This window comes from Callithrix jacchus, chromosome 18 (genome assembly GCF_049354715.1).
Source record: "Callithrix jacchus isolate 240 chromosome 18, calJac240_pri, whole genome shotgun sequence".
Classification (NCBI taxonomy): Eukaryota; Metazoa; Chordata; class Mammalia; order Primates; family Cebidae; genus Callithrix; species Callithrix jacchus.
Genome location: NC_133519.1, coordinates 25,311,362 through 25,333,023, shown reverse-complemented (window position 1 = coordinate 25,333,023; position 21,662 = coordinate 25,311,362). Strand labels below are relative to the sequence as shown.

The 21,662-nt window shown below is 41.0% G+C and overlaps 1 long non-coding RNA gene across 1 annotated transcript in view; it reads left to right on the top strand.

Annotated features, from left to right (window-relative positions):
* The window catches only part of LOC118149225 (uncharacterized), a 32,918-nt gene extending 18,746 nt beyond the window's left edge, over positions 1–14,172 (top strand). Inside the window, exon 3 of the long non-coding RNA XR_004736584.3 lies at positions 12,844–14,172. This is a non-coding gene — a long non-coding RNA (uncharacterized LOC118149225). The remainder of the gene's footprint in view (positions 1–12,843) is intronic.
* The last annotated feature ends 7,490 nt before the right edge of the window (positions 14,173–21,662 follow it).

Sequence of the window (21,662 nt, the reverse complement as noted above, 5' to 3'; positions counted from 1 at the left end):
ATCTTTAAAGAGGTCTTTTTAATCATGGTCAAATTTAAGGAAAAACTACCTTAATTTAAACCCTTTAGAAATTGTCAAGAAATCTGTTCTCTCTTTCAATTCATTTACCCAGAATTATCAAAGAATCTGCTAAAATATATAACTAATTTTTCAGATAATTGCTGCCTACCTCTTCACATGTAAAATCTTTTATTCAGTATATCCACTTTTATGATAATCATTCTAAACTCTATTATATATACATCTATGCTGTAACATCAACATAATATTTGGGGTTTTTTCCTTTCATTTTTCATTGACATGTAATAACTGTACATACTTGTGGGATATAGCCTGATGTTTTTATTCATGCATAATATGTAATAATCAAGATAATTAGCATATTATTCATCTCAAACATTTATCATTTCTTTCTGTTGAAAATATTTAAAATCTTTTCTTCTGTCTTTTTTTAAAAATACACAGTAAATTGCAGTTAACAATATTTATCTTGCAGTGCTGTAAAACAGAACTTATTCCACCTATCTAGCTATAATACTCTATTCATTAATTAACTCTGCATCCTCCTCTCCCACTGCTCTTCCTGTCCTGTAAGAACCAAATTCTATTGTCTGCTTCTAGGAGCTCAGCTTTTTAAATCTCCCATATATAAGGGAGAACATGTGGTATTTATCTTTCTATACCTTACTTATTTCACTTAACATTATGTCCTCCAGTTCCCTCCCCCATTGCTTCAAATGACAGAATTTCATTTTACTTTATGGTTGAATAGTATGACACTGTGTATATTAACATTTTCTTTATTCATTCATCTGCAGCAACATAACATTTGAATTCTGTATTTAACATTCCCTTGATAGCATTATTAATAAAAATCCTATGCTAAAGTACTATACATAAATGACCTCAGGGAGTACCAAAGTCTACCAGACAGTTTACATTGGATGGTCGCAGACCATTTTGCTTGTTGTACTCATATCTGTGGATGCACCCATTTTTTGGGACTCCTTACCCTTTAAGATGTCATCTATCATTTCTTGCTACCATGGTATGTGCTCATCCCTAGCTGCTACCTCTCTTTTAATTTGTTTCTTTCAATCTACTGCGGACCATCAAGTCATATAACCATATAACCATATTGATAATTTTTTTTAATTCCCCACATTAAGGAAATTCTGAGTGACTGTATCACCAGAAACATTCTACCCTGAGGCAACACATACACAAAGAGAGAATACAGATTTATCTCCTCTTTTTAGAGACACATTATTCATCTGAGATGAATAATCACCCCAGGAGAATATAAGTTTTAGGTAAAATTAACAAGATATCGGAAAAGTAAAACAACTATCAAAGCAATACAGTGAACCGATTAACCTGTGACATATAATACAGGATGAATGGCTCATCTAAATATAGATAGTCCCCAACTTAATGATGATCTGACTTGATTTTTCAACTTTACACAGGTGTGAAAATGATATGCATTTAGTATAAACTGTATTTTGAGTTTTGAATTTTGATATTCTCCTGGGCTAGGAAGAATAGTGACCCTGTCATTGTAGCATCACCGTAACCTGGCAATTAATAAGTTTAATGCTTCATTCTTCAGGCCCAATGTGCGTTCAGCTGTGTACATTAATGACAAGGACCCATACAAAATTCTGTTTTTGACATTTAGTACAGTGCTCAATAAATTACATGAATAAGTCAACACTTTATTACAAAATTGGTTTGTGTTAGATGATTTGCCCAACTGTGGGCTAAGGTAAGTGTTCTGAGTACCTTTTAAAGTAGGTTAGGCTCAGTTATCATGTTCAGTAAGCTAGGGATATTAAGTGCATTTTCAAATTATGATATTTTCTGTTTATGCTGAGATTATCAGTATATAAGCCCTTTGTAAGTCAACAAACAACTGTGTATATATATATATATGCATATAAAAACACTACAGAGATATAACTGTATAGAGTTAACAATTATAGAGCATATATGTATGGGTCTCTCTATAGAGTTTATATTTATTTAAAAGAAATGGAGGCTAGGCATAGACATTCATCTCACTGGAATTTATATTACTAGACTCTCCAATGGAGAGAAAATACATGCAGAGAAGTGAAGATATTTAGCAAAATAATGACTACAATTTTCCAAGAATTAAAGGCATGAGCCATGATATAAAAGGCTTTATATATTAATAAATAAATTAGATTTTAAAAACCTAAACTTATTATAGTAAATTATGATTCATAAAGTCAAAGAGAAAATTTCAAAGGCTTTCAGGGAGAAACAAAAGGAGAACACCTACAAAGAAACAAAGACAAAATTGGCATTTAATTTCTGAACAGTAATACCGGAGACAAGAATTCAACAGATAACTATTTTCTAAGTGTTGTGGAAAAATTAATTCAAACCTGGATTTTCATAGCTAGCTAAACTTTCGTTTAAATGAGAAGATAAAATAAAGATACTCTTGCTTGTATGAGGCTCAGAATACTTCCTATGCTATTAAAAATATTCCCTAACTCCAAAAGAAAAGATATTAGTCTACATGGATACCATGAAAATATGCCAAAAGTGATTAGAGGTCTTAGTATGTATCCACTGAAAGGTAGAAAGTGAGGGGTGGGATAAAAATATGATCCATGGAAAACATAAATTACATTAGTAAAAATAAGTTCTAATGTATCAGTAATTTCAAAATGTAAATGAATTCACTGATTGAAGGAAGAAACTCTCAGATTGGATGAGAACATAATCCGCACGAAATAAGATACTTCTGAGAACCACATTTTAAACACAAGTTTTCTGAAAGCAGAAAGGATGTAAAAAATACATTTATGCGAGGCAATTATAAAACAAAGAGAACTGGAGTAGCAATCTACATTTCAGACAAATTAGAAATCAAAGTGCAAGACTAAGCACCATTCTAAATCCTAATCTAAGATTTTATCAGGTATTAGCTCACTTAATCTTCACAATAAGCCCATGACATAAGTTACAGTGTTGTCTCCATTTTAAACAGGAGGCAACTGAGGCACAAATATGAATAATAATCAAAAATACAAATGCATCTAATAATAAAGTTATGAAATACAAGGCAATAACTAACAAAAATAAGGGGAGAAAAAACAATGATTATAGTTAAAATGTTTAGATGCGTCTTTCGCAGTCTATTAAATCAAGCATACCCAAAAGAAATCCTTGAATCTACAATCATATACAAAAAGAGAGAAAGAGTACTCATTTAAAGAACAATTAATAAATGTGGAGGACACAGTAGCAGAAGAAAATCACCATCTGTAACTAACAATATAATTCTTGATTCAGGCAAGTATCGTTAATGTATGATAAAGCCATTGGGCAAAAGATTATTGAACATACAATATTCACATAGTCTTCACATATCATCCACAGACTACTTATTGATTCCACAGTGGAAAAAAATACACATTTACAACAAAGAGATCTAGTACACACCACCTAAACCAAGTTACCAGTGATGGAACAAGCTGACTTTATGTAATACATAATATATGTAATACAATGGGAACAACATTGTATTACATTGACTCTAACGACAAAAAAAAAAAAAATTCAGAAAAATCCATAATGTGAAACATTAGGACAATTGGACTGGACTAATAAAAAAAAAAAAGTCGACGACAACCAAATCCAAAACATGATCCCTGATGTCCAAGTGACTCTGTATCGAAATTTAAAACAAGGTGAAAAATTAGCGACTTAAATTACATTGTAATTAAGAGTTTATTCTTCCTAATAAAATTCCAAATAACATATGTAAATACTCCTCTGTCAAAAAAATGAAGCTTAATTCCTCTCTGACTGTGGGCTGAACACAGGGACTCACATCTAAAGAACAGAATATGGAAAAGAAAAAAATTAGCTTTTCAGTGGAGAAACCTAGGAGACACCACCTTAACCAAGTGCTCAAAGTTAGTATCACCAGAGATAAGTTGTGTTAATATTATGTACCCTTTGACATGGTGTGATAAAAAGAGCACTTTACTTTTGTGATCGTCTTCCAAAAAATGCATAAGCCCAGTTTAATCATAAGAAAACATCAGACACTTATCTTTTTTTCCCAAGATGGTGGGTTAAACATTCCTCAGCCCCTTGGAAATAGCAACCTAGTGCATAAAGATCAATTCTGTGTCCTGGTGTGGTGGTGGCTCTGCCTGTAATCCCAACACTTTGGGAGGCTGAGGTTAGTGGATCACTTGAGATCAGGAGTTTGAGACCAGGCTGGCCAATATGATGAAACCTTATCTCTACTAAAAATATATAAATTAGCCAGGCATGGCTGTGGGCACCTGTAATCTCAGCTACGCAGAAGGCTGAGGCAAGAGAATGCTTGAACCCAGGAGACAGAGGTTCTAGTGAGCCAAGATCGTGCCACTGTACTGCAGCCTGGGTGACAGAATGAGGCCTGTCTCAAAAAAAAAAAAAAAAAGAAAGAAAAAGATCAACTCTTTGAGCTTTAATTCAAGAAGGAAAATGGGAATCCACTATAATCATGAAGGACACCCCAGATCCTGGTGAGGAGAACACAGGCAAACAGCGAAGGTGACTGGCTGATAAAAGTGAGTGAAGCCGGCCGGGCGCGGTGGCTCACGCCTGTAATCCCAGCACTTTGGGAGGCCGAGGAGGGTGGATCACAAGGTCAAGAGATCAAGACCATCCTGATCAACATGGTGAAACCCCGTCTATACTACAAATACAAAAAATTATCTAGGCATGGTGGCACGTGCCTGTAATCCCAGCTACTCAGGAGGCTGAGGCAGGAGAATTGCCTGAACCCAGGTGGCAGAGGTTGCGGTGAGCCGAGACACGCCATTGCACTCCAGCCTGGGTAACAAGAGCGAAACTCCTGCTCAAAAAAAAAAAAAAAAACAAAGTGAGTGAAGCCCCAGCACATGAGAGGGAAAGGCAGCCTTCCCTGCAACTCACCTAGCAATCCAGGCCAGGGAGAGCACTTTGCTTCTCCCAACACATGGAACTAACTTGAGGAAAGGCTTGGAGGCCCCAAGAGAGAAAGACACTGGAAAAAGCTGCAGGTATTTTCCCAGACTGGGATTGAGAGCAGGACGCCATTTTTAATCCAGGCACAAAGTCAGTCATTCTTTGGCAACCCAGCCATGTATTCTCATCCATGTATTCTCAACCATGCAGGCATTTTCATCGCAGGCCAGATATTGGAGCACTTGCTCTGGAGCAGGGTAGGGGCCTCCACAGCCAGAACTATGGAAAGTACCTCAGCAGTAGGTGCTGGAACTGTGCTTTCCCCCATCACAGGCCTGGGACAGGAGGAGAGCTGCTACAGCTGCAGTTTCTCCTGAACAATGACACTTGCAGCCCAGAGCCAGCTTGGCAACCTGGAATCAGTCTGCACGTGTCATTGCTGGGTGCCCCAGCCTGCTCCCCTAAGATCACAGAGAAGCGGAGCTCTCTCCACTCCATCTCCAGGCAGAACTCCCCACCTGGATCAGCAGCCTGAGTTGTCCCATTCTTCCTGTACAGAGATCTTATTGCAGGGGAGCCCTCTCCACTTCACGCCCAGGCAGATCTCCAGGCACTTGGAGCACTGTCTCACCTGATTGAGCCACCATACCTTCCCAGGTACAGACTGTGATGCAGTGGGGCCCTCTCTGCTCCATGCCCAGGCAGATCTCCAGGCATGTAAAGCACCTGCTCACACAGATTGGCAGCCTGAACAATGCCTCTTTTCCTGTGCAGAGATTATGGTTCAGCAGGGTCTTCTCTGCTAATGCCCAGGTAGATCTTCTGACATCTGAAGCACCTACTCTTCTGCAATAGGAGTTTAGGAATTGTGCACCTAAAGATTCAATGCTATTCCTACTAATGTTGTAAACTACTGTCATTTTTCAAAGAACTAGAAAAAAACTATTCTAAAATGCATATTGAACCAATGTGAGTTGGTTCAATGCAGAGCCTGAATAGCCAAAGCAATCCTAAGGGAAAAAAAAAAAGCGAGAGAGACAGTACATTACCCAAGTGCAAACTATACTATAAGGCTACAGTAACCTAAAGAGCATGGTACTAGTATAGAAACAGATACATATACCAATGGAACAAAATAGAGAACCCAGGAATAAAGCTATACACTCACAGCGATCTAATTTAAAGTCAACAAAAATAAGCAATGGGGAAAGACTCCTTGTTCAATAAATGGTGCTCAGTTAGCTGGCTAGTCATATGCAGAATGAAACTGGACCCCAACCTTTCACTATATATAAAAATTCGCTCAACATGGATTAAACATGTAAATATAAGACCACAAACCATAAGAATCCTAGAAGAAAATTTAGGAAATACCATTCTGGACATCAGCCTCGAGAAAGAATTTATGGCTGAGTTCTCAAAAGCAATGGCAACTAAAACAAAAATTCACAAGTGGGACCTAATTAAACTAAACAGCTTCTGCCAGCAAAAGAAACTATCAACAGAGAGAATAGGCAATCTACAGGATGAAAGAAAATATTCTCAAACTATGCATCAGACAAGGGTCTGAATATCCAGAATCTATAAGGAATTTAAACAATTCAACAAGCAAAAACAAAATAACCCCATTAAAAAGCGGACAAATTTGTGACCAGCCTGTCCAACATGGCCAACCAGGTTTCACCTGGTAAAGATGGTGAAACCCCGTCTATACCAAAAATACAAAAATTAGCCAGGCATGGTGGCAGGTGCCCATAATTCCAGCTACTTGGGAGGCTGAGACAGGAGAATTGATGGAATCTGGGAGGCGGAGGTTGCAGTAAGCCAAGATCGCACCACTGCACTACAGCCTGGATGACAGAGTGAGCCTCTGTCTCAAAAAAATAAGTGGGCAAAAGATATTAACCGACACTTCTCAAAAGAAGATATAAAAGTGGCCAATGAACATTTAAAAATGCTCAACATCACTAATCATCAGAGAAATGCAAATCAAAACCACAATGAGACATCATCTCACACCAGTTAGAATGGCTGTTACTAAAAAGTCAAAAAACAGGTGCTGGCAAGGCTGTGGAGAAAAGGGAATTCTTGTACACTATTGGGAATGTAAATTAGTTCAGCCATTGTGGAAAGCAGTTTGGAGATTTCTCAAATAACTTAATGGAACTACCATTTGACCCAGCAATTCCATTGCTAGGTATATATTTAAAAGAAAATAAATCACTCTACCAAAAAGACCCTTGTACTCACACGTTCATCATGGCACTATTCACAGTAGCAAAGAAATAGAGTCAACCTAGGTGCCCATCAGTGATGGACTGGATAAAGAAAATGTGGTACATATGCACCATGGAAAACTACACAGCCATAAAAAAGAATAAAATCACATCATTTGCAGCAACATGGCTGGAGCTGAAGGCCATTATCCTAAGCAAATTAATGCAGAAACAGAAAAACAAATACCACATTTTCACTTATAAGTGGGAGCTAAACATTGGGTACCCATGGACATAAAGATGGCAACAATAGACATTGGGGACTACTTGAAGGGGGAGGGAGGGAAGGGACAAAGGTAAAAAAGCCACCTATTGGGTACAACACTCACTATATGAGTGGTGGGATCATTCATATCCCAAGCCTCAGCATCATGCAATACACTCATGTAACAAACCTATACATGTGCCCCTAGAATCCAAAATAAAAATTGACTTTTTTAAAAAAGGAAAATATCAGACAAACCCAAATTGAGGGACATTCTACAAAATGCTTGACCAGTACTCCTCAAACTAAGACAGTCACAAAAAATAAGGAAAAGGAGAGTAACTTTCACAGATCAAAAGACTAAAGAGATACAGCAACCAAAAGCAACGTACCCTGGATTGGATCTAAAAGGATACCAACGTGAAAACTGGTAAAATCCGAACAATCTGTAGTTTAGTTAATAGTATTAAACCAATGTTAATTTGTTAGTTTTTACAAATTTGCCAAGTTAGGTAAGACATTAAAGGAATCTTGGTGAAGAGAGAATGTTGTAGTATCTTTACAACTTTTCTGTAAATCTAAAATTATTCCAAAATAAAACATTTGCCATAAATAAAAGAATTTCTCTTCAACAAAAGATACAAGAAGAAACTGGCATCAACTAAAATTGACAAAATTAATGTCTGAAATATACATGGAATTCCAATAAATTAATGAGAAAGACAAGAGTAAAATGGACAAGGCAATGAATAGACAATTCCAGCAAGAGAAATCCAGAAGACTAATAAGTATATGAAGAGATGTTTTCCCTCACAAATAACAAGAAATGTGCTAAACAAAATCAAGAAGTATATTCTCAGTTTGAGGAAAAAAGAGTTATGATGAAATAGAAAACCTAGTTCACTCCTGATAGGAGAGGAAAGTGGAACAGGCACTCTGGAGAGTACATTCACGGTACTACGTGAGATGAAGCATGGATTGCCCTCCAACCTGTAATCCTACCCTAGAGCTAACACCCCAGACACTTTCACCCATCAGGGTATAAGGACATGGGAAAGAATGATCCTCACAGCACTGCTCACAGCTGCAAAGCCTCGAGCCAACAATGGTGCCTGTAACTGGGGTTGTAAGCATCACATGCTGGACACACTCTGGACATGATACAACAGAAGAATTAGCCAGATGCACATTCACCACATGGATAAATCCTGGATAATTATGCCAAGTGGAAACAGTAAAAAGCAAATATATATATATGTATTTTGACCAATACATATATATATATACTGAAATACCATTTATATATATATATAAACACCGAAATACCATTTATATAAATTTAAACATCAAACATTTTAATGGCATATTCTCAACACATTAGTATTTACGTTTATGACATATCAAGGGGGAGAATAGGCATTGGGATAGGGTATGAAAAGGGCAACTACAAAAATGAACTAACACTTGGGCAAGACCATGAGCAGGTAGATGCCAAGAGCTCCTTAGGATGGTGACTTCAATTTGCACCTGAGATCCACACTAAAGAAAAAAGGGAGAGGGTGGCTCCAGATGGAGGTTTGAGGAGATCACCTTTCAGCTAAGAGCATGAATTTTCATGTGGATAAATGTGGAAACATCTATATTGTCCGCTCAGCAGCCCTGTTCCTTTACATACCGATTACAAAATAAGTCATCACTTAATGGCCAGATAAGTCATGCTCACACAAGCAAAGCAATGCTGTACTGAGTTTCATTATAATAAGATATACCTACAGTACAGCCTGACACTCAAGAGTAATTCTTTCCAAGACCTTTATGAATCCCTCCAATTCACAGATAACCACTATGGCACATAATTTCCCCCACAATATGCACATACAATGAGTGAAAACAACACTTTTTCTTCGGGTGCCTGGGGGCAAGTTGCCTGACGCATTTACTAGCTGTGCGACCCACCACCACGCTCCAGCATCCCAGCCAGCAAGTGAGATTCTAATTCATGCTTCAGCAAAAATACAAATTATAATACATTTTAAACATGGAGGGTCATTTGCAAATAATGAGAAATGCAAATTCTAAATGAATGAAAGTCCAGGGAGTACTGTACCCTGATGACCACTCTGCTGCCCTGGAAGAGTTACTGCAGTTTTTGAAAGTGTTTAATATCATCTCTGAAACAACGGAGGCCATGAGCAAAGCCTGCTCATTTTGACTGACGATCTGGCCTGTGGCTCAGACCACTGACTCTAAGCAAATCATAGAAGATTGAAATTCCAAAAGAAGATGTTGATTTCAAAGCTTTTAATGATTCAAATTTTCAATCAGCAGTTTTTAGTTTTCTTTTTTCCAGCTCATTACCCACAGACTCCATGGATCAACCAACGTGTGCAGCCCATCTCCTCCTTAATTCCTCTAGTAATACAATCCTGTCTATCATTTTACCTAGCCCTGGAAAACAAAGCCGAGATATACATGTTCATTTCACCTTCATTTACCTTGTCAGGATTCCAAAAGCTCAGGAAACAACATTAAAATAAAATCCCAGGATATCAGAAAGCTTCTAAAATGAAGCTGATCAAGCCAATGATTTCTTCACACAACTGAACTGATGATACATGGAAGGCAGGCTGGCAGCTCTGGCTGTGACAAAAAAAAAAAAAAGAGATACATGTGAAAGCAGAGGAAGAAGAGGAGACAGTCTTCAGCCTCACGTCAGAGTTGTGTCCATCTCAGTGTCATTCCCCCTCAGAATCTGGAGATGAAAATAACATGGCTTTGAAACATACATAGTCTATTCAGAAAAGCAGCCGACAATTACAAGTATGAAGCAGGACACGGGAATAGGTCCCTACTATGTAAAATTGCATGTTATTGAATTGATTGAGTTGTCATTCAGAAGAGGTGATTTTCGAAATGAAGCTAGTGGAGAAATAAATAGAGTAAAAATTCAGATAAAATTCATTCAAGTATCACCACTGATATCTGTGAAGCTAAAGGATTGCAGCTTGTGAAGGTAATGTCATTAAATAATGACACTGAAGGTCATTCCTTGTTACCCTTTTCTATAAATGATCCCACCTCTTCTTTGGCTCATTGACTGTCACTCAGCAGAGTCACTAGCTCACTGACACTCCCCTAGAGCCAGGCAGGGCCAGCCAGGCTTTGGTAATATTCTGAAATCCCCATGTTGTCTTAAAGGTCTCCTAGAACCCATTTCCCATGTTTTAGTCCCAACCGTGACGCACCCTCACCTCTGATGTCTCCCCTAAGATACTATTTACTGGGGATTGACCAGTTGGGGGATCTGTAGAGAACCAAAGCCCAACTTTAAGGCCTCCTGTGAGATAGACCACAGTAATACCTAGCAGGACTTCTATAGGTGTGTGGCAAATCCGTTCCATGAGGGTGATCTTGAGAGCCAAACAGGGGACCATCCTGGATTGTGTCTTATACATAGTAGATGCTCAGTAAAAATGTGTTTAATGATAGAAATAAAAATGAGCAAATGGCAGTTCCCTGAAATAGCAGGAGACTAAGGGAAAAAACAGCAATCAGCATTCCATTCTGGCAGGTCTGTCCACAGGAACAAAACCCCAGCTGGGAAGGGAGCATGGGGGACAGAGCTCAGCTTCCTGGAGGACAGGGCTGGCAAGGAAGTAGAAGGTTTCCAGGACTTCAGCCAAGGAGGCTGGGGATCGGAATGGGGCTCCAATCCCAACAGGGAATGTGAGTGTCGAATGGGGCCAACTCAGCAAGCTTAGAGGGAACATGTGCAGGCTCATCAGAACAGCGGGCAGGATCAACCAGGACTCAGCAGGGAGCACAGCAGAGAAGGGGCCCTCAGGGCCTGCCCCAACTGGGGAATGCTGACACCCCTCTCCAGTTCTTATCTCCCGCATTTCAAAACTGGCTTCTGTTTGGCAGTTAATGCAAGCCCCGACCCTAGTGAAAAGATCACTGACGAGGAGGCCTCATCAGAAGCACCAGACTCTAGTCCCAGCCCTGCCATGCCCTGAATGCACCCACAGGCAAGGCATTTAACTCCTTCAAGTCACAGATCCCTCCTCATAATTGGGAGCAATGATTAAATTTATTGCAGCATTTGTGGATAAAGGAGATTACACATATGGAAGTGCTCTGTAAAGAATGTAGCACTATAAATGTTGGCTATTTATGCATTAACCAGTAGTCCATGTTGAATCCAATGTTGAAACTGTCAAATTGAATTTTCTGGAATCATAGAAATAAAGCTTTAGTTTCTCATTCAAGAAATTTTAAGCATCAGGCAGGCAAATTGAGTTCTGCAAGGAGCGAGAGAGGCCTTCCCTGGGCCCCTGACAGCACGCTGCAGTTGGCATCTAACCGATACATTGCCACTTAGCTGAGCTCTGCTTGCAGCTGGGATCGGCAGCCTCCATATGAAGCACATCTAAGTATCTACTGCAGGGCATGTAAATAAAACCTGCACTAAGGTAAACAGTGGTTCAGTTTTACAGCCTATTCACACATAACTTTTATGCTCCATTATGATATATGGCTTCTATATGTTTGGAAGTCCTAAACATCGTTCTGTGTGGTGTCCTCTAAGTGACTGGTTGATAAACGGTTATTTACTCACTAGCTTTCACGGCCCATGAAAGCCTTTAAACTGGAACGCTGTCCCTAACTACCCATTAGTGATCATGGTAATTCTTCCTAATGGGATGTGAGCCAGTTATCTTGACAGGCTTCGCGGCAAGGGGAGGCAGGTTGGGCAGGATAAGAAGGAGCCCATGCTCAACCCAGGGTGTTTTGCTGCATTGCCTAAATCAAAGGCCACACCTACCATTGAGACATAACGTGGCATGTACTCCTAGCACACAGTGTGTCTCACATATATCCAGAGGATCCAAGGAAGTACTTGCGTGCTATAAACAGCATCTGGTACTGAATCAAGTGACTGAGCCTCCAATACCCGCCTTCTGCTGGTTTCACACCAAAATGACTGTGTTCACCTGCATGACACAGTCTTATGGAACAGACAAGGCAGTCACGTATGTTTGTTCCATTTCCTGGTGGCACCTGTGAACTCTTCTGTAATGTAGGGCAAATCACTTTTCCTCTCTGGGAAGGAAAAGCAGTCCACAGCTGGATAACAAAATGGGTCCAAATTTTGTTTGTAAGATTGTTGGTTGGTGTTTGCAAAGTATTTTTAATAGAAATTATAAATAGTAGTCTGGAATGTGTAATGGTTATTATAATAACAATAGTATTAAGTATTAATAGTATCAAGTATTGAGTGCTTATTACTTGCCAGAAACAGTACTAAGCATTTAATAGGTAATACTCATGATATTTATGGTAAACCCATGAGATTGATTTATCTTTCCCATTTCACAGATGAGAACACTGAGGCTCAGAGAGGGTAACGACTCGCCCAAGGTTACAAAGCAACAAAGCGGAGGCTCAAAGCCTGTGCTCCTGACCACTCCTCCACAGTCAGCAGTGACCCTTGTGTCCTTTATACTTTCCACATTTCCCAAACTTGAAAATGAATTGTTTTAATTGTATAAGCAGGAGGACATTTCTGGTTAGCTTTCTAAGCTAGCCATCAAACCTTGTTAGCTATACACAGCTGATGTATAAGAACACGAGTCTGAGCAGGGCACTGGGTGAAAGACAAGAAAGAACATGGAAAATGAGGATTCAGGAACAGAGGAAGAAGTCAGATATGGAAGAAGGAAGAGGGAAAGCAAGCAGAAATGGAAAAAAGGCATCCTCATGAAAGGTAATATGAAAGGAAACTGTGGAAGGAGGGTGGGTAAGATGGTGAAAGGCTTGGAATGTCAACTTAAGAGCTTTGGACTCTATTCCATCTCCAAAACCAGTGCCACTTTTTGCCTCATGTGGATTTCATAACACAAAGACGTAATGAATGTAAAACAGCTGTCGACTGGAAAACGGAGGAAGTGTTGGCACCTATAAAGACCAATTTTTTTTAAGCATGAGATTACTTAAGTGTCATATTTATAGTCAGAATCACCTTATCCTTTGAAGTAATGAAACAAAACGATTTTCACATTTTCAAAGTACTAATGAAAACCCAGCACACTAAATGATTGCAAATGCTTAGATGCATGTGATCAGGGGTCATCTCTTCTAGCGTGTTTATTTTTTAATAACAAATGCTTTGTGCACCATCCTCAACAGCATCTGACACTGTCTCTATGCTCAGCAGGTACTCTATAAACACTGGTGGCTAGAGTTTCCAGGCACAGCTCCAGACTCATCAGGTCACTGGAATATTAAGCAGAGAAACTGAGGCAGAAGCCCAATTGTGAAGCAGCCCAGTGGCATTTTAAAAGACTACCTCTTGGAGCCTGCTCAGGTATCCAGGACTTGGTCCATCACAAGAAAAAACTGAATACCAGGCACCTCCCCTGGCACAGTAGAGTTATATACTCATTGAGCACCCTGGGTGCCAGGCACTATGTTGATGCTGCAGAAACAGAGACACAGAAGACAGACTCCTGTCCTCAAGGACTCACAGGGAGTGGTGGGACAGAGCTTGTAGATAGGTGTCCATAGGTCCTACACTAAGGGCTGATTGAGTAGAGGTGAGATGGCGGGTACAGGGACCAGGGCAGGGACCCTCTTAGTCAGGCTGCAGTGATCTTCACTATCCCTCAGCAACTGTGCAAGAAAGGAGCCTGGTTTCCTGCATAAAGCTGAAAGAAGAAACAATATCTGCTTTAGCTTGGATTTGTTTTGACCATTGAGCCTGGCAGAGACTTAATGATGTTTCCACTTTATGTGGAAAGTGGTCACTTTCCAGCCCAGAAGGGCCCACCCTAGCTCTTGGGCTTCAAGCCCCATTCCTGAAGCAGCCCTCTTGGACATTCTTTAGCTTCTCAAAAGTACCATATTCTCTTTGGACTTATGCACTCCATCTTCCTTCTGATGGGCCTATTCTTCTCCCCTCACTCCCCTCTCCCCCTCACCTGGATAACTCCATTCTGCATTTCAGGGTCAGCTTAAGCATCATGTCTAAAAAGAAGCTTCTCTCACCCAGACCAGGTTGAACGCCTTGCGATCTGCCCCTTAGCACACTGTTGTTCCTTTTTCATAACTCTTATCACACTTGTAATTATGTGTTTATTGTCTCCTGCCCCTCTAGACCATGACCTGTATAAAGGCAAGGCTATATCTGCCTTGTGGCCCATTGTCCTCTTAGCATCAAGACAGGACCAGGCACAAAACAGATGTTCAATAGATCCTTATTGAATGAGGCACATCTCCATGGAAGAACAACTTTCTGACAATTGGTGTAAGTCCCTTGTGAGTTCCTAGAGGTCGGGGCCAAGCCTGACTCATCTTTGTAACTGGTGCCTTGCATTGTGCTGAAATGCTGTAGTCAGTGAACTCAAAGACGAAGTGCAGGGGAAGGGAGAGCATGAGGTGGGAATTCCCCATGCCAGGCCCTCCCCCTCTACCCAACCCCAGAAGATCAACTAAATTTCACCTACTATAGGACATCTTTCCTCTCCAGTCAGCTTCCTCTTCTCGACTCCTACAGGCCTTAATGTCTGTGCTTTTCAGTTAGCCCTTGTCTCACACAGCTTGTCTTTTCATCTCCCTCATGAGCTCCTTAAAAACAAAAGCTGCAGCTCCTTTTCTTTACTCTCTTGGCTCCTAATTCCTTGCGCAGAGCCAGTGCTCAATCTACGTTGATTGAGGGCTGACAAGAAATTGGATTTGTTTCCAAAAAGATTTGATATGCTCCTTCCCTGGTGGACTTTGAAATATAGGGTAGATTTTCAGGTGCGCAGTAAGTGGAGTGAGAACCTTTCTAGAAACGAAAAGGTAAATCGTGTGAGTCCCCCTGTCCAAGCCTGTGACTATATGAAAATAAGTGCCTTACTGACAGTGTAAAACTGAGAAAACACTCTTTTTGGCTTCCTTCATTTTAGACAAAGCCTGGCTTTGTCACACACACTCAGGTTTCAGAGAGCTCTGGCATAACAGGCAGCTTCCCCACTCGCACTGAAAGTAAACACAGACAGGCTCTCATCCCACAGAGGACAGAATGAGCAGCTTACTCCGGAAAGCGGAGGACAGATTGCCAGCATCAGCACAGAAGGGATCAGCTGCACCACAGAGGCGACCCTATTACTTCATGCACAGAGCCGGGCTTCCATCAGGGTCCTTCCATAAGGTCCTCGTCCCCACACTTACTGGCACATTGCCCTGGCCCACAGATAATGTACAAAATCTTGCCTTGCCTTTGCATGGCATTTTGCCTTGTAGGATCTCTGCTAAGCCTCTCGCCACCTTCCCTCATGGACAGAGAGAGGAAAGGCCCCCTTAGAGGGACCCCTGGGTGTGTCACTAATCCATCTGCCTGCTTCTATGTCACATTTAATTACTCACTCAATACAGAATTATCTGTACCGAGACTCCAGACTAATGAGATGCTGTGAAGCCTTCAAACTGGGGATTACAAACTGCAGCCTGCTGTACCAAGGTCGGTCTGAATTGTTCTAAAGCTCTGATTACTACGTGATCACCTTCTTTTTAACCTGAAACCCTTCAATTTTCATTTTTCAATAGCAAAAAATTTTAGAGTGCTTTGAAGGAGGCAAAGGGTACTGCTTGATTGTTTGTTTTAACTACATGAAAGCTTTAGTGATCAATATCTAAATCCTCAGAGCTGCACTGAAGCGAACTCCCTCTCAGTAATCTTCCCAATGGGGTATTTGACCTTTGCCTCAAGGGAGTAAGAAACTACACAGAACCTCTTGGTGGCATTTTGCAGGGAAATAATGCAAAGGTTAAATAGATAGTGTTTTAAATGTATCTGTATTTTTATATAGTTTAATAATCAGAAAGACCCCATGCAATCATTTTATCCTAATTCCTTATCATGTGGGTCTCTCAAAGGTAAAGACTTTGCATTCCACCATAGTTGCTGTGCTCTGGAAATACAGGGGGAGCAGAGAGCTCTCTGGACTTTAACTATACACTCCATATTCCTGTAGCATCTAATACAGTAGCTGCTAGTCACATGTGGCAATTGAACAGTTGAAATATGGATAGCCTGAATGCAGATACACTATAAGAGTAAAATAACCACCAGACTTTAAACTTTTAAGTATAAAAAAACAGATGATCAATTTTTTCTATTTGATTACATATTGAAATGATGTTTTGGATGTATTGGGTTAAATCAGTTTCTCAACTTCAGCGCTGTTGATTGTCATCTGGGACAGATATTACTATGTTGTGAGAGGCTGTCCCTCAGCACATTGCAGGATGTTTACCAGCATCCCATCCACTAAATGCCACTAACACCCTCCTAGTTGTGACAATCAAATATGGACCAATGGCATTGCCAAGTGACAGTGCTAGACATCAGCAAATGACTCCTAGGGAGCAAAATCTCTTCTGGTTGAGAACTATTGGGATACACAATATTTACTATTAAAATTAACACTATTATTTCATTTTACTTTTTAATGTAGTTACTGGAGAACCTAAAATTATACATGTGGCTTGCATCTGTGGCTTATATTCTAACCTGTGAGCATCTTGGGATTGAGATTCATGCCTTTTCATTGTTGCACCACCAATACTGAGAACAGAGTTCCTGAGGACCTTGTACTGGGGACAGAGTCAGTGAGTAATGCTTACAAATGGGATCGGTAGGCACTGGCCCACTGAGGACACTCAGGAGCATAGGAGCATAGGACAAACACTGGAAAGTCATAGATCAGGCCCGCAGGTGATAGAGGAACACACAAGCCCCGGAGTTTGAGAAAAAGTAAATTCTTAGTAATTGTTATGAAATCACAGGCTGTTCCTAATATCATAAATACCACTGGACAGAGACCACCTCAAGACCTCATGCTGTCTTTTAACTGAAAAAAGCTTTACCGGAGTCAAAACCAGTTTTGTTTTGTTTTTTGAATGTATCAGTTGAGGGCATCACATTTCAATCAGCACACAGGTTCCCAAGTCCCTTTGCCACTAATTTTTCTACTTTTCAGTCTGTTGCTTCCTCTCTTGGGTTTATCTTCCCACCCATCATGTCCCACTCAGACCATAAAATCCTCAAAAGTCTGCTGTTCTTAAATCACCTACCCCACCTTTCCACTCACCCAGGAGCTTCCAACCTGTTCCACTGTGGTCACATCTCCCAGGTTGTGAACTGTACTAATACCTCAACCCCCCACCTCCAGCTTTCTAAAAGTGGTCCCTTCCCAGTTCTTCTCCTGATAGACCTTAACTTATGTACATAGTTTACAGCTAAGGGCAGTCTCTGGCACCAGGTATCTCCCATTTCCTCTACAAGACTCAGGCCTCCTGTCACATACCCTACCACCATGTACCTATGCAGGAAAAGAAATTTTTGCCATGTCAGTTTATGTATTAGGTTCTTTTTGACTGAAAGTAACAGAGAACTCCCAACTCCAAATAGCTCATAAATAAGAGGTGGCCAGCACCACAGTTAATGTGGCAACTCATGACATAATCAAGGACCCAAATACTTTTTTCCTTTTTGTCTGATCATTCTTAATGCATCCAGTTTGTCCTTAGGATTTCTGCCTTCGTATCTGCAGCATTTCCAGGGCCCTTTCAGAGATAATGTCAAGAAGCAGAAAGGGAACTCTCTTCTCCCTGTGTCTCTGTAGAAGAGTGAGACAACATTTCTCCTAAGTCCTCAACATGTTTATCACATCTCATGAGCCATAACTGTATCATGTATCTATATCTAACCAACAACTGGTAATAAGAATGGGACCACTATGATTATTATCTTAGACAAGTGATACTCAGAGCATGGTCCTCAGCAGAATCAGCATCACCTAGAAAGTTAGAAATGCAAATTCTGACTCCACCAGAAATTACCAGTGGGTTCCAGTAATTATTGGTTGATTCCAAGGTGACTGATTCCAAGGCAGATTAAATTTGGGGAAGCACTGGGTTAAACCAATCAAGACCGGCTTCTGGGTGAAAGCCTGCCTCCCTTGAAACACGTGATCATGAAAAAAAAGTCTGGATGAACAACACTGGGGCTCCTTAATGAGGGAGAAAGGAGTGATAGAAAAATAGATGTTGAGGCCGGGTGCGGTGGCTCACGCCTGTAATTCCAGCACTTTGGGAGGCCGAGTCGGGTGGATCATGAGGTCAAGAGATCAAGACCATCCTGGTCAACATGGTGAAACCCCGTCTCTACTAAAAATACAAAAAATTAGCTGGGCATGGTGGTGCGTGCCTGTAATCCCAGCTACTCAGGAGGCTGAGGCAGGAGAATTGTCTGAACCCAGGAGGCGGAGGTTGCAGTGAGCTGAGATCGCGCCATTGCACTTCAGCCTGGGTAACAAGAACAAAACTCCATCTCAAAAAAAAAAAAAAAGAAAGAAAAGAAAAGAAAAATAGATGTTGAATAGGTAGGCAACATTATCTGTTAGAATCACCATGTAATTTTTCCCTTCTTTAAGACCCAGTCTTCTGGTATTACAAGCTTTCGTTGAACATATTCTCAGTAACCAATAACTGGCAAGTATATTTTCAAAGAACATTTTTTATATGCTTAGGAAAAGTTTCTATTTCTATACAATATCCAACCAAAACAACGACTCTTCAGCAATGCACACACAGTCTTTAAAATTATTTCCCATAAAGGGTTTTATGTTATCCTCAGGACAGTTCTGTACAAGAGAAAGAGCAGTTATTGTTTTTATCTTCATTTTAGTGGTGGGAAAACCGAAGCTAGAAAGGGCAGAATGGCATAGCTCAAGGCCAGGATTCACTTCACAGGTCTTTTGCTGCTGATCTTCTGGAATATCCTCCAGCAGAACTTTGTGGGAGGTGACCTCCCGCAAAAAAGTCTTACATGGAGAAAGCTATGAATGTTTCAATGACTTCCATCTGCCTGGCCTTCTCTGATGCAAGACACTGGAATTCCATCTACAGGAAAATTTGACAGCTAGAACACATGGCACAGATTTCCCCACCACTGTTAATTGTGCAACAGAGAGATTTCGCATGCTGCTGCCCAAGAAAATGAGCATTTTCATTCCCCACTTTAGCTTTAATGAATGAACTGAAGTTGAGCAAAAGAGATGCTACCGTGACCACATTGAAATTATCCAAGAAGATATTTTTCTCTAGAAAATCCAAAAGATTTTTAATTCTGTGAGCTCGAGATATGAATGCTTTTAAAACCCTAAATAGGAAAAAAAGAAGAAGAAGAAGAGAAGAAAAGCAGAAAGAGCATGTGCATTACACACTAAAATAAATATCAACACTGACTTTTCAGGAGACCCAGGCTGTCATGCTCTTAAAGAGCCATCAAACCAGGAGCTCAACCCTCAAAAATCACATTGGGGATCCCAGGGCAACAGAACCCAACAGACAGCGCCGACGTACTTCTCAGCTCAGAGGCTCCAATCCCCTTGTATTCTATCCATTCTGCAGGCCTGCCAGGAATGCCCTTCAGATCCTGGGAGCACTTTTTACTAGAGCAGTACTGCCCAAGACGGAAATTCTATGAGCCTCCCAACCTCTATCCCACCCCAGGTCCACCCTGTGAGATTCTGGGGCCCAGGAGACAGAGGATGTCATATGATGGGAGATTTTCAGAAGAAAACAATTTTCACCCAGATGAATCTGTCAGCAGATTTTAGTGGAAATCCTGAATAAAGGACAAGGGTAACATCCTTACGTCCTTGCCCTAGGGCTTTCAAAGATAAACAGTCATTTCCAGATTCTCTATTCCTGGCCCTGCTGCTGATTTGCTACTACTTTTCTTCATTCTATGGACTCAGTTTACCCAAAATGCTGATCTCTGAGCCTTGAGGTTCTGTGATTCTGTGCTGGACCAGCTCTCTAGGTATAAGTTTCAGCATCTTTCCAACATGATGTGGCCTAGATCTCATGCTTATAACCAAGATGCTGTCACCAAAAAGCACTTTGTTTTTGATAAAGAGATGTCCCTTCTCCAGCTCCACTGTGTCCTGGCACATCTGCCAGGTCCTGTCCCTGACCAAAGTCATGCATCTTCCCGCAGGAACCCAGGTGGAGGAGAACACATTCCCATCTCAGCCCTGCAGGAGCACAGGAGTTCAAAGCCCCGGGAAGAGCTCCGCCTCGGCTGGGTTCATGAATGCTTTATCACTGTTCTGCTGAGCAGTTACCCACATGCCAAGCAAGTCAGAACAAGACTTCTAAGCTATGGTGATGGATGTTTGCAGGGAACCCATGGGAGTTATTAATATTCATATTCCTGTCACACTTTTGCAAGTAATGGAAGCTTGTTTTCTGTAACACATCATTAGGTGAGGAAGACAAGTAACCTCCTAGAATTTTGAAGCACAGGGTGTGGTCACCCAAGACCCAGACTGAGGGAGGAGTAGACAAGATGAGAGGGTTGAAGGTGTCAAATTTTCTCTTTTTGGAGGCTCACAAGAGATCCTTTCAGTGAATGCAGGCCTTTGCGGGCCCCTACCAAGTGAGCAGTTGCGGAGCCTGGGCACTGTTCACAGCCTCTCCCCTCTTACTGAGGTCAACAGGACTCAAAATGGGGTGTCTGAGACCACAGGTGTGAGAGAGGAAAGTGGGGAATTTGGATGTCTGGGTTGAGCCATCTCGCCTGCTGTAGAACACTGGAGGGACCTGCAGACCCAGGACCAAAATGTCGAGTAATCACATGGGCCAGAGCAAGACTCACCCACTGCCACTTTGAGCTCAGGGGAGACCAGGTCCACAGCAGCCAAGGATTGGAGGGAGGGAGAGAGGGTAGACGTGTACAGCAGCTAAAAGAGCCAGTCAGTGGGGTGTGGGCAGGAGAGCAATGATTCAAACAGGCCTCTCAAAGCTGCCACTTCCCCTCTCTGCTCTAAGGAATAAAGTGCCCAGTCAAAACAGAAGTTGCTTTCACACACCCCAACATTGCTCGCACTGTTCTGCACCCGGGGGTGTAGGCTCTCCGCCTCTGTGCATTTCCTCATCTGCAAAATGGGCCTAAGAGTAACATCTTATTTTGTTGTGAAAGTTAAGAGTTAATATACATAAATGTGCTTAGAAGAACACCTGACATGCAGTACACCCCATTAAACGTGAGCTATTGTTACAACTACTATGAAGATTACCTGTTTTCCTCCATAGGCTGAGTTCTCTAGAAGCAGGAACCCCAAAGCCTGGCACTGTGCCAGACA